We start from the raw sequence: 14,935 nt of genomic DNA, 5'->3' as shown, positions 1-14,935 counted from the left end.
CTTTCAGTACATCTGTTTAGCCACAGTAAAAAAAATAAAAATGTATTTCTTGGAGACCACTGTGTTCTCTTGAAGTACAAGATGAACATGACTACAGAAGGGCTTGTACAATTGAGACACTGGAAGAGCTTTGAAAAAATATTAAAGAAAAGAAAAAAAAAACGCTAGAGTGTTCTCTCTCTCTCTCTCTTTTTTTTTTTTTTTTTTTTTTTTTTTTTTTTAAATGTAATAAACAGTAAAACCTTAAATTGCAAGGCCTCCAGTCAGGTCATGCTGATCTTAGTATCTTTAATTCTCATCCATCTTACCCGCCACTGAAGGTGGTGTACCTTTGATGTGAACTAATTACATTCGAAACATTTTGTCAAACAGCTTAATGCAGATGCCAAATAAGCTCTGTCTGTCTAAACAGGGCTTTAGACAACTTATCACTTTCGGTGTTAACTAAGAGCCAAGTTCCACTTCAAATAGAATATTATGCCGCACAGAGAAAGATCTGTATATAAAACTTCAGCCTAAAAGAGGGTTAAAAAGCCACATTATTGGTTTTTATTTCAATGCTGCTACAGTCTCATTGTCCTGACTAGAATGGGCATTATTGTGTATGTGTGTATGAACACGTGTGCAACAATAAAATACACAATGCTGAAAGCAAGATTTCTTTTATCTGATAAAACTATCTACATGACAAGAAAAAGTGTTTTAGGATGAGGCATTCTGTCTGCTGTTTGCAGCATCACTTCAAGATCTCCTCAAAAGAATCCTGCTTATTAAAAATGTATTAAAAAGAACGATTATTGCAAAACAAAAAACAACAATGTGTGTGTGTGGGGAACAACAAAAATTATGCACCCAGAGCACTGGAACCTGGGGTGCTTGAGGTGAGAGAAGATTGTTCTCCTAATCCTGTACATGAAAAACGTTCTTTCACTTCTTGGAAAAAATATCTATCTACATTTTCTCCCTGGGAGAGGGGAGGGGATGTTGGGGAAGGCAGTGGGGAAAGACGAAGAAATGGAAACCTCTGAAGGGCACCAGGGTTCACCCACCACAGTTCTTAAGAGACCTCCTACTTCAATTCCTTCTACAGATGCTCACGCTCATTTAAAAGAGCTCTGCTGCCTTTTCTTAAGTAAATAAATAAATAAAAATCTAACACTGGCGAATCAAAAATACATATTCTGGCACATCTTGATGAAACAACATCCCTCCCTGCTATGGCCCTCCACTGTTCTCTCATTAGAACACTTTTCTACCGTGTCTCCTCATACCTTTTCTTTGATGCACAAGTACAATCCATTCTTCTTCCATCAGGTTTGGCTCTTAAGCATGCCAGTACTGATCTGAAAGCCTTTGCTAGACTTCTGCATGAGTTTTCAGCAGGGTCTGGTTCATAGAAGATTTCTTCTTTTCAAGCAGTAGGGAAAGGTTACAAGTTTGCCTACACTTTCAGAAATACCAAACGCACTGTCCAGTAGACTCAGATACATTTTAAAAGTTCGTATGCCTCTGGAAAAAAATTCTTAAAACTGGCTAGAAAGGATCAGCTTTTGAATCTAGGGAGCACTTTTCAGTTCCCCTTGTACTGGTGAATATTACAGCCTTTTAAAATGCAAATATTATATACCATTGCAAAGGGGAAAAAAAGCTAGACTGTTTTCCCCATCTAATGCCCCTGTAAGCCTACAATAATACTCCAGTCCACCTTATCCCACTTCTTCCCGCACTCCTCTGTTTCCATGAGCAAAAGCATGTGTTCTGTCACGGTGGCCTTAGATCAGTTCCACTTTCCGCATTCAAATTAATTAGAAAAAATAAATCAATAAGTGGGGGTGGAGGGAACCATTCCAGCTCTCCAGGTTGGTTCACACCTGCCCAAGCACAAAGCGGAGGCCAAGAATTTCCACTTCACCACTTCCCCAGCACTGCTGGCTGAGCTGGTTCAAATGCTGGGGAAGCTACAGCATCCTCCAGTTCGATTGCTTCCTACAGTCTGAGAACACAACGAAAACAAAGTATCTGATAATTAAATAAGAGGTGATAATCAAGATATACACTTTCAATTGCAGAAAAAAAATTAATCGCTGCTTCCTTGCCTGGGAATTTAACCAGATTTTCAAGACATTACCAAGTCCCAGAAATCACTGGAAACTGCAGAAATATGTAGGTTGCTCTCCTGCATCTGTTCATCTCCTGTCTTCTCACTTGACTTTCTCTTTTCCCTAGAGCAGATCTGTTGTGGTTTCCAGCACTGTAAGCCATCATTCACAGAAGGAGTGGATGGGAGCACAGCACACGAGCTCCCCAAGGACTCTCCGTAAGTCCTCACCTCCATTCCCACCGGGACCACGCTCTTTCCTCAGTCCTTGCCATCGTCCTTCTCCCCAAGGAGCCAAACCTCGCCTGGGCCCTGCCTTCACCTCCCTGCACCGCCATGCGGCTCCCACGCGGTTCCTCGTGCGGTGAGCTTCCAACCACCTCTGCAGGGAGCCCGTAACACTCAAAGAAACCACTTCTAATGCTGCATGTTCTCTCCAGCAAACTCCCCAACCCAAAGGCACCAGTCCCTGCCAAGAGCAACAGATTAAAACCAATTTAAGAATTTAGGAGCATGTTTCTGAGTTTTGCAGAGCCAGCGCATGCTAGCAAAGCAAGGCTGCCTCATTACATGTTACCCTCTCACATCTTTCCACATTTGGTCTCACTTGAAGACTCCCAGCTTCCAGAAGAAAATCACATTTATCAACTCCGAGCATGACTAGGTTTCTAAAGGTCAAATTTCGGCCAGAAACAGGGAGGTGCCCCATAACAGAGGACAAACCGTAAATGGCAAATAATCAACCTGTGGAATTCACTGATGCAGGGGTCAAAGACAAAACCCTGTGGGCGGATGATCTGCCAACTGCTAACAGCATTTACAGTTAGGCAGAATCCCGCAGTGAAAGGGCAACCAAAGGCCACAATTTTAGGGTGTAAAGTATTTGCAAAAGGCTCAGGAAAAGACACTCCCCGCTGGTGGCACCCTTCGCAGACACATGCAGGCAGACAGGGATGAGGCTGCACGGCTGGGTTCTGATCTGCCAAACCCTCGTGTTTAAGAGGTTATGGATGTCCTAAAATGCTTGTGGCATCCACCCCTTGGCCAGAGCGGAGAGAATAGCAGTACACTGTTACCAGGGACCTCACACCAGTCATTGCCAGGAAAAGGTACCCACTAGAGAACCAGCGGTCTGAATTAACATATGTGTTCCCCTGCCACACGAGGATTTTAGAAACAAGCCACAGAGGAGGTCAGGAAAGGCATTCCTCGGCAGAACAGCAAATACTGACAGAAGGGTGCAAGGCAGTGAAGTTGCTCCAGGATCAAAGTGCTGCTCAGTAATCTCCATTATTGTGCCTCGTAGATATTTTAAGCAAATCGATCTGATCTCATCGCTGTGCCTACTAATGTTTTAAAATGCAAATAGCAGTTTCCTATAATAGTACCTAGATTTCTCTCCTGGAAACGTCTTTATAATTCACATCTTATTAGCCACAAGAATTCCAATTACACATCTTCTCTTCTAATTCCTACCAGCTGATTATTAGCATTAGATGATAATAGAGCATTTTCTGCTAATATATTTCTTAATAACATCAAACTGCAGAATGCCTTTGTGGTCTAATAATTGAATAACTGCACTGAAGAGAGTACTAAATTACTGGAAAATGTTTTACTTTAAGTCTTTATTACTGTTCAAAAACATGGAATATTTAAAATGCACTCACAGTTTATCCACATTCATCAGGCAAGTTATATCTGCAACCAAAGAGAAATGAAACCAAGCTGCTTAAAGATCAACATGTAATTCAAGTTTTGGATGTTTAAAAGGAAGGAGGGACGAGACAGCTACATCCACGTGTACAAACAGCTGATGCACAGTTTAATACCAAGAAAAGATGAAACCATTGAGTTTCTGGGTTTTGTTAGCAGATCTTTTACTGCAGAGAGCGATAGCCTACGATGTGCTCTAGGACTGCATGTTCCACCCGTTCCCGACACAGGTGGGTATCAGCTGCTAGTTTACAAAACATTTTTCATTGATTTTGAGGACTGTTAACAAGGAACGTTAAAGCGAGAAATCAGAAAGGGTTACAGAGAACGGTGCACGCTGGAGAACACTGGCACAGCAGAAAACATCCTCCTATGTTTATGTTGCAAAACTTAACCACTAAAAGAAATTATGACTAATGGATCCTGCGGTGCTGGGGACTCTCTAAATTAGCCATCGACTCCTGTAGAAAGAGCAGAGCTCTAGGGCTGGGCTAGGCACTGCAAGTCACAACTAAGGAATGATAATGGGAAGCATGAGGTAGCTTGAAGTTCATCTTCCCTCATCCTTCCAGGCTCATGGTGCCATCTCTGCCTCCCCCCGGCCCACCTTCCAAAATGTGCAGAGGGGAACCCGCATCTGTGGCCCGGCACGCATGCCTAGATAAATGGTATCTCAGCTGGGAAGAGTTCAAGGTAACCGCTTTAAGTGAAGAAGAAAACAAGCAAGGAACGGGGAAGAAGAGTTCACCTCTTTATTCGGTATCCTGTGTGGTGCAAATACACCCAATTAGACGTGTCCGTGTAATTTTCACATCAAACATCATGAACTCCATACTCAGCTCCCAAGGCAACTAATTGCATGGCTCACAGTGGATTTTCCCAAGTTTTTGAGAACACTGCCGGCACTCTTCAATAAAGCCATTTAACATAACAGAAGGTTAAAGTGAGACACAAACACTTGCTTTTTTTTAATTTACACCTTTCATTTACTTCCACAGAAATGTCAGGAAAGGGCTGAGATATTGTGTGATGTACTGTCATGCATGCTTCCTTTTAAGAGCTGGGTTAAAAGACAACGATTGGATTAAGAGAATGTAATCAAGATCTATACCTTTAACAAATTTTTCGACAGTCAGAAGAGGGTGCATGCTCAAGGGCATTGATCTTAACGTGTCTTCAGAACAAAGAACGAGCGTCCTGTCTTACATATTTACAGACATGAAAACAGGTGGTGGGGAGAATCTGCAAATGTAATGACTTCAGATGATCTTTTTCAAAAATCAGGTAGAACCGGCCTACACCGCAAGGATCAGGCTAGTAAAAGACTGCCTGGGCACATTGCACCAAGCACTACAAACCTTCCCAGCATGAGAAACTATTAGCTTTTATTGCATTATATTTATGCGGTTGTAATCATTTTTTTGATGAATGCCCTTCACGAGCCACTAGGCTACAAAAGAGGCCTTTGTAAAGTAGGCCTAACACCGCGGTGCAGGGAGAGGAGAAGGCAGCATAGGATGCGCTTGGCGTTGCTTGATTAATGATTTGGCATCGCTTTGTAGGTCACGTTTGGAGACGGCAGGGTGATATTTACATCCAAATTCAGCAAGCTATTCAAGCACATGAGCAGTCCCATAGATCTCACATGAGGAACACAGTTTAGCACCTTTAGCACCCTGCTGAACCCCAGCCCTAACTGCAGCTCCCTTGGGTGGGGGATCCAGGTGGCACCCCACCTTCCCACATTGCTGCTGCTCAAAGAGAAAGCCACACAGATCCGTCTCCTTGCAGGCCAACAAACAGCATGTTCTTCCCCCTTCTTCCCTAAGGCATTTCCATAAGGATGATCAAACGCTATACAATAATGATTACCCTCCTGTTCTCCTCTTCCAAAAACCTCCTTAACAAAACTTCCCCACATAAACCCCGTAACTGCTGGAGGAGGGCATCCCGCTCGACATCCTGGAAACCCAGCAAATAACAGAGATGTTAAAACATGCAACAAAGACCCCAGTGGATTCAGAAGAGCCTCTAGCAGTGCTGCCAAGGCCCTGTGTCACTGCAATTTATTTTAATGTGCGAGTGCTGTAATTTACAACCGGGCTAGATTAGTGTGCACAGAGTGGGGAGAACCCACGGCTATTATAAAAATCATATAAATAAGGGTTTTAATTAAAAACATCATGCAATACCCAAAACGATTACTTAAAGGAGTAGGAAGGAGAGGGCTGAGTTTTTCCCTTATATTTTTAAGAACACTTTTTGAGACGGAGCAGGAAAAACAAGAGAAATGGCAAAGAGGCGTACCACAAAACTCTAAACTGAGACACACCAGAAATAAATTGTGTGTGGAAAAAAGGAAAGGTTTCCAACAAGATGATGGACGCCTTCTTACTGAAAGGAAAAGCGAAGTTATGACAGCAAAACTCACTCAGGTGCCAGTTTTATCGCCACCTGTAAGGCTGGCTCTCCAGTTTGTGACCACCACAGAGGTAAACCAGTATCCCCCTGATGTCCCCTTACCCAAGGGCCTCCCAGGCCCCCTACGTTCCCTGCTGAAATCCTGCCAAATTGAGCTCCACAGGAAAAAATGGGGGAAGCCAAAACTGCGCTGACACTGGTTAGCAGAAAGCAGAAGCGTATCCCAGAGCTGTCCGCAACATCTCACAAGCAGGAGAAGCAGGTCTAGTGTTTAAATTGCAAAAGTAAGTTTATATTAAATACTATAAACTCATATGGGGAACACATGGGATTAAAGTCACTGGAGAGCCACTATCCTAGCCCTGACTGCCACCGCCTTTGTAGGCCTTCCTCACAGGAACTGAATTTGTACGTCCAGAGAGACATGGACAAAGCTGGAGTAGCAAAAATGTAGGAAACATAAAGAAAAGGCCACGCTGCAGCACGAGACCCGTGCGCACACTCATCATACTGCAGCCAGTGCAAGGAGGCTGAGCTTCACCCGCTTCCCCAGAGGAATGAAGGAAGAGCTGCCAAGGTCACTCGGGGTATGCGGTTGGCTGATGTAAAAATTCACAGCATTTCCTAACCCTTACGGGGAGCGCATGGTCTCCCGGAGCAGATTTGCTGGCTCCTCGCATCGCCGCCTTGTCCCCAGACGTAGCGGCGCAGCAGCAAACTTCAGCAGGAGGACAGTGGGGGCTGCAGCAACGCAGACCAGAGCCTTTCGAAGGGTGCGAGCAGACTGCAGCCACTATCTCTGCCTGTGGGTTGCAGTAGAGACAACGCATTCATTCTGCTGTGCCTTGCGAGGGCACTCCCTCTTCCCCCCTACCACTCCCCACAAGACCACTAGCATTTTGAATTAAGTGTTATGTGTAAGTATTTCATTCACCCTTAGAGAGATATGGGCCAAACCAACGTGCATTGCTGTCAAGAATCCTGCTGCCTTAGCCAAACTCAAATCATTTATTTCTGGTGTTGTTACCCAAAGAAATTGCCTATTTAACAGACGAGAACAGCAGTGTAACAGAGACCAGACACTTGGAAATTTAGTACAACATATGAAACAGTGTCTCGCAGAATGGTAATTAAAAAAATGAACATAAAATTGACTTGGCTAAGAACACTGTCATATGGCTAAAATGCACAAGCTAAGCATATGTTAGGCATTGTACGGCGTATCCGCACGGGTATCCCAAGGCTTGGTGCTCAGATAGCTTGGATTTAACTGTCTTAGAAATACCACTATCGGAAGGGGGTTTAGAGCCAAAATTAAATGGGAAGCCATTCCTTCCTTCAGTAGGAGAGAATAATCGTACTGAAAGGTCTCAAAACTATTAGGTTCGTCAGAGGGAATACAGTCGCATATTTATTAGTTGAATGCCCCTTAGCACACAGGAGTGTTTGGAATAATCTAAACTCTGTCTTTGGATTGGGAAGAAAGAGCTTATTGTTTGCTGGGGAGGGGGAAGCTCTGGCGGTAGCAGACACCTAAGTAGAGAAGGGGCTGTTGTGCTCTCAGCTACAGGGGAAAAAAAATACAACATGCAAAAGTCTCTCTCCCCAAACAATATGGTGACAAGACAGGGCACAACAACGTCTGAAGCCATCACAATCCATTACACTGGGAGCGCTACTGGCAGTGAGATTAAGTTATATTAATAAAATATTTAACAGTCTAGACCTGACTTTCTATTACATCTGTCCAAGCACAGCCACTTGCATCTGTGCAAGATGAGCACTTGGCACTGATGGACATAGCTGGTCTCAATAAATAAAGAAAGAGTATCTGCAGATTTAATTGAGCACAGCGAGGGCAAGTTATTTTGTGTGTTATGGTTGGTAGCATTAACGTGAAGTTCTAAAGGCACCTCTGTAAATCACAGGACACATCTCCAGTGACTCTTCCTGCCGTTACAAGCTAGGCAGTGGAAGAACAGACAGGCTGGATTTTAAGACTACTCCTAGAAAACTACTGCAGTTTGTATGAGAAACTGAGGGCTTATAAATACTGAAAGCCCACGTCCCTCTTCAGAGAGACAGTGCCTGACAGGGACAGCTACAGAACAGCCCACACCGCTTACTCTCAAGACCCTGATCTTGCCGTCCCTCTCTGAACATTGTCAGGTCACAGCCAAGGTCCAAAATATCATCGCCTTCTCTGACGAGGCAACATCCTGGGTGCCTGCAAACAGTCTTACAAACACATTGTGTGTTTGCTCGAGAAAAACAGCAAGCAATACTGTCATTAAAATCACTCCTGAAACTGAAAGAGACGCACAGCCCACCTCCTCTAATGCTAATGCTATCGCAGAAGGGATGTCAACCTCAGCTCTCACTGCTTCCTCCGGGAGGCAAGCACCAAATCCTGCAGACAGCTTTACCCCCTCTGCAGCTGGGCAGTGCCAACCTGTGGGACTTCAGGCTTGTGGGCAAAGTGCTTGGCTCATGCCAGCTTCCCTTGACGGTAAATACTGTGTCATTGAGAAGCAGTGCCATGGGGAGTTCTGGACACCCCGAAGAGGACAGGCAGATGACAGCCTTTTCAAGCAACATCCCACAAGAGACAGCAGGGACCGAAAGGAAATGAAGTGACCAAAACGGAACTGTTTTAAATGATACTTTATGTTCAACTAAAATTTGCTAAATTGGAAGTGGTTTTAATTACATGCTTTTAAATGCTGACAAAGAAATTGCCAAAGTGTTTTCACAATATGACAAAGATAAGGTTGTCTGGATTGGGCCAAACAACTTTTCCTCTCCTCCCCTTTTCCCTAACCTATCTCCCTGCAGCTCCAAGGGAGGACGAAAGGGGAGGAGGAATGCAAGCACAGAGTGCACAGAGTTGGAAGCGACTGCTGTAAGAGCAAAGGCAACAACAGCCATAACAGGAGAAAGTGGAAATGGCTCCGCCAGAAAGGGAAGGAGAGCTCCTAGCATGGGCTGAAATGAATATCCCCTGCAGGAGGACAAAAAAAAGAGGACATCACACTTCTGAGCGCTGGTATGTGATGACAGGGGAAGACACAAGTTTGACATTGACTGCAGATGGATGGAAATTCATGAGCAAAGCATGATACATACACATTATTTATCCAAATCACAGCCAGGAAGCAAAAGGCATGATCTGCATCCATGCAATGTATTTTACTTCTTCCCTCGTTCCCACTCAGCTCTTTGGGAAGGCAGAATCAGTACACTGCAATCTTTTTCTTTTTTTGTTTCTTTTTCTTTTTTAAACTCATTTCATCAGTGGACAGACAATGGAAAAGTTTTCTTTTGTCCCAGCCTGGACACAAAATCTGCATAGATCTAACTCTTCTGGAAAAGGAGCCAGTGAAACACCTAGCAAGAACACAATGCTGGCTAACAAAAGAAAAGCTCAGGGCTGATAAAATCAAGCCTCACATGAGCTCGTTTCAGGTGGCTGCATGAGGGAGGAAACTGCTTCTTCAAACAATGGGCGACCGCCTGCCACCGGCCCGATTTGCACTGACCGCATCCCAGCTGGGGCGGTGAAGTCGTGCTGCGCAACTGGTTGGGTCCAGCCCGAAGAGTATGGCCAAGAAACTGTGGACTGGAGTCAACAACCCCAGTGCCACACCACACCGATTTCCCCAACTGGTAACAGACTGCAGATACGGCTGGATGAGACCCAGCAGAGCTGCTGCCTCCGATGTGAATCCTCCTGGCGGGCTTCGGCATGCTCTGTTTTCTGGCAACTGCAGCATCGTGCTTCCACGCTCACTCAGTGTTTTCCAGGATGCATCACTTCCTCCTAGTTTCTTACAATGCCCTGGAAGCCATAAGTTATTGGGAGTTAAAACAGCACACTCTGTCACTGCCCTGAGGAGAAACATCATCTGCCTCAGCACCCTCGGGATCTGCAAAATAAGGTGGACATTCGGCCACCCAAAGCATCTGTATGGTGAACACTTCAGCACCCACCAGCATTCAAATGCAGCTTCCCAGACCAGCCTTCTGTAAATAGCAACTCAGTGTGGACACAGAGCAGCTGATTTTTAACCTTTTCCTTGTTGCTAATAGAAGGTAGGGGTCCTAAAGGAAGAAAGTCAGTCCACCAACTTATTAGTTCTTGATTATCTTTACCTCCTGAATCACCAGCTGCTTAGGAACAGGCCACCCACGCTCACAAGTCGGAAGCCCCTGGTTTCAACTTGCCGTTCCCTCCGATGCTGAGCAACAAATGCAAAGGTGAAACGTGACCCTGAACTACAGCCTCAGAGACGTTTGAGCTCTTATGGATGCTCAGCTCAACACGAGGCAGTTTTCCTGTAGGCTGCGTTTAGCAGCTTGCCTTTGTTGCGTTACGGGAGAATAAACCCCACAGTGAGCTCCAAGCTACTTCGGTTGGGCGATCGTAAATTCCAGAGGCCAGATTTTGTTGTCAGTTGCATGAAACATAAAAACAACTATTTCAACAGAATTACTCCACTTGCCTGGCCCTTAGTCTTAACCAGTAATAGGGCAGATGCTGGCAAGATAAAGAGGCCATCTATGCTATCATTAATGAAGTTTCAGGTAAAACATGACGCAACATTATTTCAAAATCCTGACATATTGCTACAGGTATTTGGTGCTCTTCCCTTAATTACAATTGCTGGAGAGCATTTTTATTTTTTTTTTCTCTCCAACGTTTGCTTGCCTGAAAGCTAATGACTGTGTTAGAAAGTGTGCATCTGGACGGACTGTTTTTCTTTACTCATCACTGTCATTAGCGTCCAAAACTTACAGAAAGGGGAACAGACTCTTTTTTGGATAGATGGTTGGAGTCAAGACCCTCTCCAAAGAATTACTGGAGACGTAAGGGGGAATCTCATCTGCTAATCCACCCATTGTACAAACTCAGCCCTCTATTAAACAAAAGTTGCATTAAAGCAATTTACCCACGGCCCCCCTTTCCTTGATTTCTTTGCAGCACTTTCATAAGATAAGCTCCCTCATTACCAATAGAGCCACGGTTGTCAAAGAAGCCAGTTGTTAAACAACACTTCGCAGTGATGCTATTAAAGCTTCCGGATAAAAGCTGCTAACAAGTGCAAAACAACTGCCTGGCATTTCCATCTGAGATGCTTTCCAAAGCTCCCTAGGCCATGCTTCAAGGAGGTCTGCCTATTAGGGGAACACTGCATGGCAAACAGGCTGGAGACACGCTGCCCATGACTTGCCAGCCCCCCAGCTAAGGTACATGTTCCACATCTTCCATGCTGTTACAGCTTTGTAATAAAGTAGGGAGCTGAGAGCCCACAAGTCACAGTCACGAAGGACATAAAAACACCAAATCCACCGCAATGCTGGTATTTCACACAGACTTACAACAGAGGATCAGCATAAACACCAGGGGCTACAAGATGGGACTGGTACCCCTTGGCCATTTAACACCTACTCTGGAGTTTCACAACTAAAGATACAAAAAAAAAAAAAAAAAGATAGCTTAAAAAGTTTGTTAGAACTATAACAAGACTTTTTGCCCATGCAAGAGATTTTGTTCTGCTCTGATTGTGTCAGACCAATTACAACAAACTCTAATTTGGGACATTAAAACAGCGTGATACGGGCCTATTGTTGTTACATTCTCTTGGTAACAAAACTATGTGGTTATGCTATGCAGGGCAATACTGAAAAATAAATAAATAAATATAAAGCCGCTAGGACACGTGTAGAAAAGAGCTAATTAAATTCAGATTCACAAAAGGAGAAGGAAATAGAAAAGTTGAGCCCCCAAATCTACTGATACATTGGTACCAGTTCAAAGAGGAGTTATCCAATGATCATTTTTCTCAATACTGTAAATACCTAAACTTCAAGAAAACCATTTGCTTACTTGCTTTTTTCCATTTCACTCTAATTTAAAACACCAACTTAGTTAACAAACAATCCTCCCAGAAAGAGAATAATGGTGGGAACTCTTTTACTATCTGATTTTAAACAGGCACACTCATCAGTGTATCTTCCCAATTTCCTAATAAGGACTCTGCAACACCCAGAAATTCCAGTTCCTTCAGGGAATCATCCTAGATTTTTATAGTGAAACTCACGCATGCTGTGAAAAGACTTGGGGGTAAAACGACTACTTGTAGGGCTTAGTCTTGACGATGTCCTAGTGACAGTGCCTTCTGTAGCTACAAACACCAGGGACTCCAGCCACTGATGGAGGTTTAAATCCTCGAAAACACCGGGACTGTCTATACTGTAATGATTTTACCAGGGATGAGGAGTTCAGCATTAAGCACTTCAAGGTGGGGATCAAAACTCTTTCTCCCAGGAGACTGCATGGCAAATTAGAAGTGACCACAACTATGAAATCTTAAAATATTCCAGAGACCGCGTGGGGTTGTGGGATCTATTGTCTACAGACCCTGATGGAAAATGGATGAGCTGGTTTTGTGCTGGAAGCCCCATCCCCTTCAAGGGCACCAGATTTCTCAAGTCACACACTGACACTTGGATCCCCACCACGCCTGACCACACGCTTGGGTTGATAGCTGCTTCTTCAGTATATGGTGTCTATAGTGATGATACTCCAAGCAGTATCTGGGGCAGACAGGGAGAATAAAGAAAAGAAAAGGATGTGAAAGTAGTCAGTGGCATCTGAAGCTATCCATTTCGACAGCTTACCATCTCTTGCCACCAGATCCAATCTTTTGGCTTCCTTAACCTAAGCAGTTACCTAAGAACCCTGTGCTTTATTTCATCCAGGCTCTCACTACTCCTGTACACACCCTAGCAGATCAGTCATATTTAAATCCAGTTTGTTCCGCTCCAGTTCACTCTACTCCCATTTTCAATATAAACTGGAAAATCCTTCTTGACTCTACCACCCCCAAGGACCAGTCACTCTCCCGCCCCTCAGCCCTGCTCCCAGAGGTGCTAACGAAAGTCACCACTTCTCATGCTTTAGCCATGAGACCACCTTTGCTAAATACCACCTGCAAGGCTTCCACTGAGAGCTGGGTGCTTTTTGATGACCAAAGAGGAATCTGACAGTTCACAAGAGCTACTCTTACATACTGCTGGTGTCAGCACTCATTGATAACCAACTCACTTATCTCCTCTAAAACCAATTAAATAAAGGGTGTAGCACCTATGTAAGTCCATGAACAGCTTTATTTTATGGAGACTGCTCCACTTGGCTAGTCTCACGTCATGTCCGAGAACACGTCCCCAGCATGCCAGGCAGGGCTGTGTCACGCAGCCCGACCAGCCCCAGCAGGGCTCCTGAGCTCACGAGGCACTCTGGGGATACTGGCCTGGGTCATGGGTGCTGTTTAATGGCATCTCCGTACTCCTACGCCCACTGTAATTAGCGAGACAAATTAGTCCAGGTGCCGTACCAGAGTGAGCAACTTAATTCTGCATTCACTTGCACTGAGCTGTAACGTTCAGCAGGCAGGAGGCCACACTCGGCTGGTCCTTTGTGCTCCTTCCTGATCTGTAAGGTCCATGGGATTCCTTTTAAAGCTAAGAAAAGCCAGCACAAATATTTGGCTTGACTTTCTGCACAGCACAGCCACCGGTTACTCACCAGGAATGTTTTGGAGCAGAGAACACATCTTTCTACAGGTCTGCTCATCACCAGCTAGCGAGAACCAGGGTGCCTGTGAACTGCAAACACCGGGCAGGAGAGAACCAAAATTACATGGCAAAATTTACCTAGACTTATAGACCTCCTTACACGCATGCATGGATGGCACATATGTGTGTGGTATGTACATGCATGGAAGCCAGGTTATCTGACCTCAGCAGATACTACCTGCAATTCAGGCCATAAGAACAGAAGAATTTATTTTGCCTCAATGCTAGCAGAGAATGCTGCTTGCCAGAACAGCTCACTATATTGTATGATAACTGAATGAAGCTAATTTTCAGCAGATTCTATCTAACAGCTCTTAACTGGTAGAAATAGTTCAAGGTCTTCAAAGTATACAGTGTTGCATAGCCCCTGATTCACACATTCTGCTAATAACTGCCAGACAATTGTATTGAATTTATTCAAAAACCATTAGCTGCAGAAATTTGTATTCTTCGATTCTGCCTTCAGATACATGCTATATTACACTTATATTAAGGTTAATGTGCAATGCCAATTCTTTCACAAAGGAACTGTAAATATTTGAAGCTACAGTATCTCTTACTAAGGTGTCTGTTTTACAAGTTTATTGTTTCTCTCTCGCAATTCCCCTTTCATCCCTGCCCCTGCCAGGAGAGCTGGGCTGGAAAAACGGTGAGTACATTAGAGCAAATACAGGCACATTTTAAGGGAAGTATTTGAGACATCCTTTGTACAGCGTGCATATGCTACCAGCATTACAAGGATTTTTCTTTCATCTGCTCCTTCAGAGATGAGACTCCAAAATACTTAAAAACTGCTTTATAAATATCCTTCGAAAAACCATCATTGCATCTTCAGAGCGCTGCCGTGTTAAATGCCTGCCACTGAGGAACGATGGTAAAATTAGGGAGGAGTCAGAGGTGGGAGCCGAGGAGCACAAGTAGCACGAACGCAAGAATGCTTAAACAAGGGAACCTCAGCGTGAGGCTGGGGCATGTGGGCACTTTTATAGAGAAATAATACACACGTACCATTTACGTTATAAAAAATGCTGCAGGTAGGCAGGCTTCTGTAATTTATCTAAT

The 14,935-nt window shown here is 44.3% G+C and overlaps 1 protein-coding gene across 18 annotated transcripts in view; it reads right to left on the bottom strand.

The window, feature by feature from the left end:
• The window catches only part of TCF7L2 (transcription factor 7 like 2), a 177,585-nt gene that overhangs the window by 78,649 nt on the left and 84,001 nt on the right, over positions 1–14,935 (bottom strand). The window lies entirely within an intron of this gene.

This window comes from Aythya ferina (assembly GCF_964211825.1).
Source record: "Aythya ferina genome assembly, chromosome: 7".
In the NCBI taxonomy this organism is placed as follows: Eukaryota; Metazoa; Chordata; class Aves; order Anseriformes; family Anatidae; genus Aythya; species Aythya ferina.
This window is presented reverse-complemented; position numbering and strand designations above follow the sequence as displayed.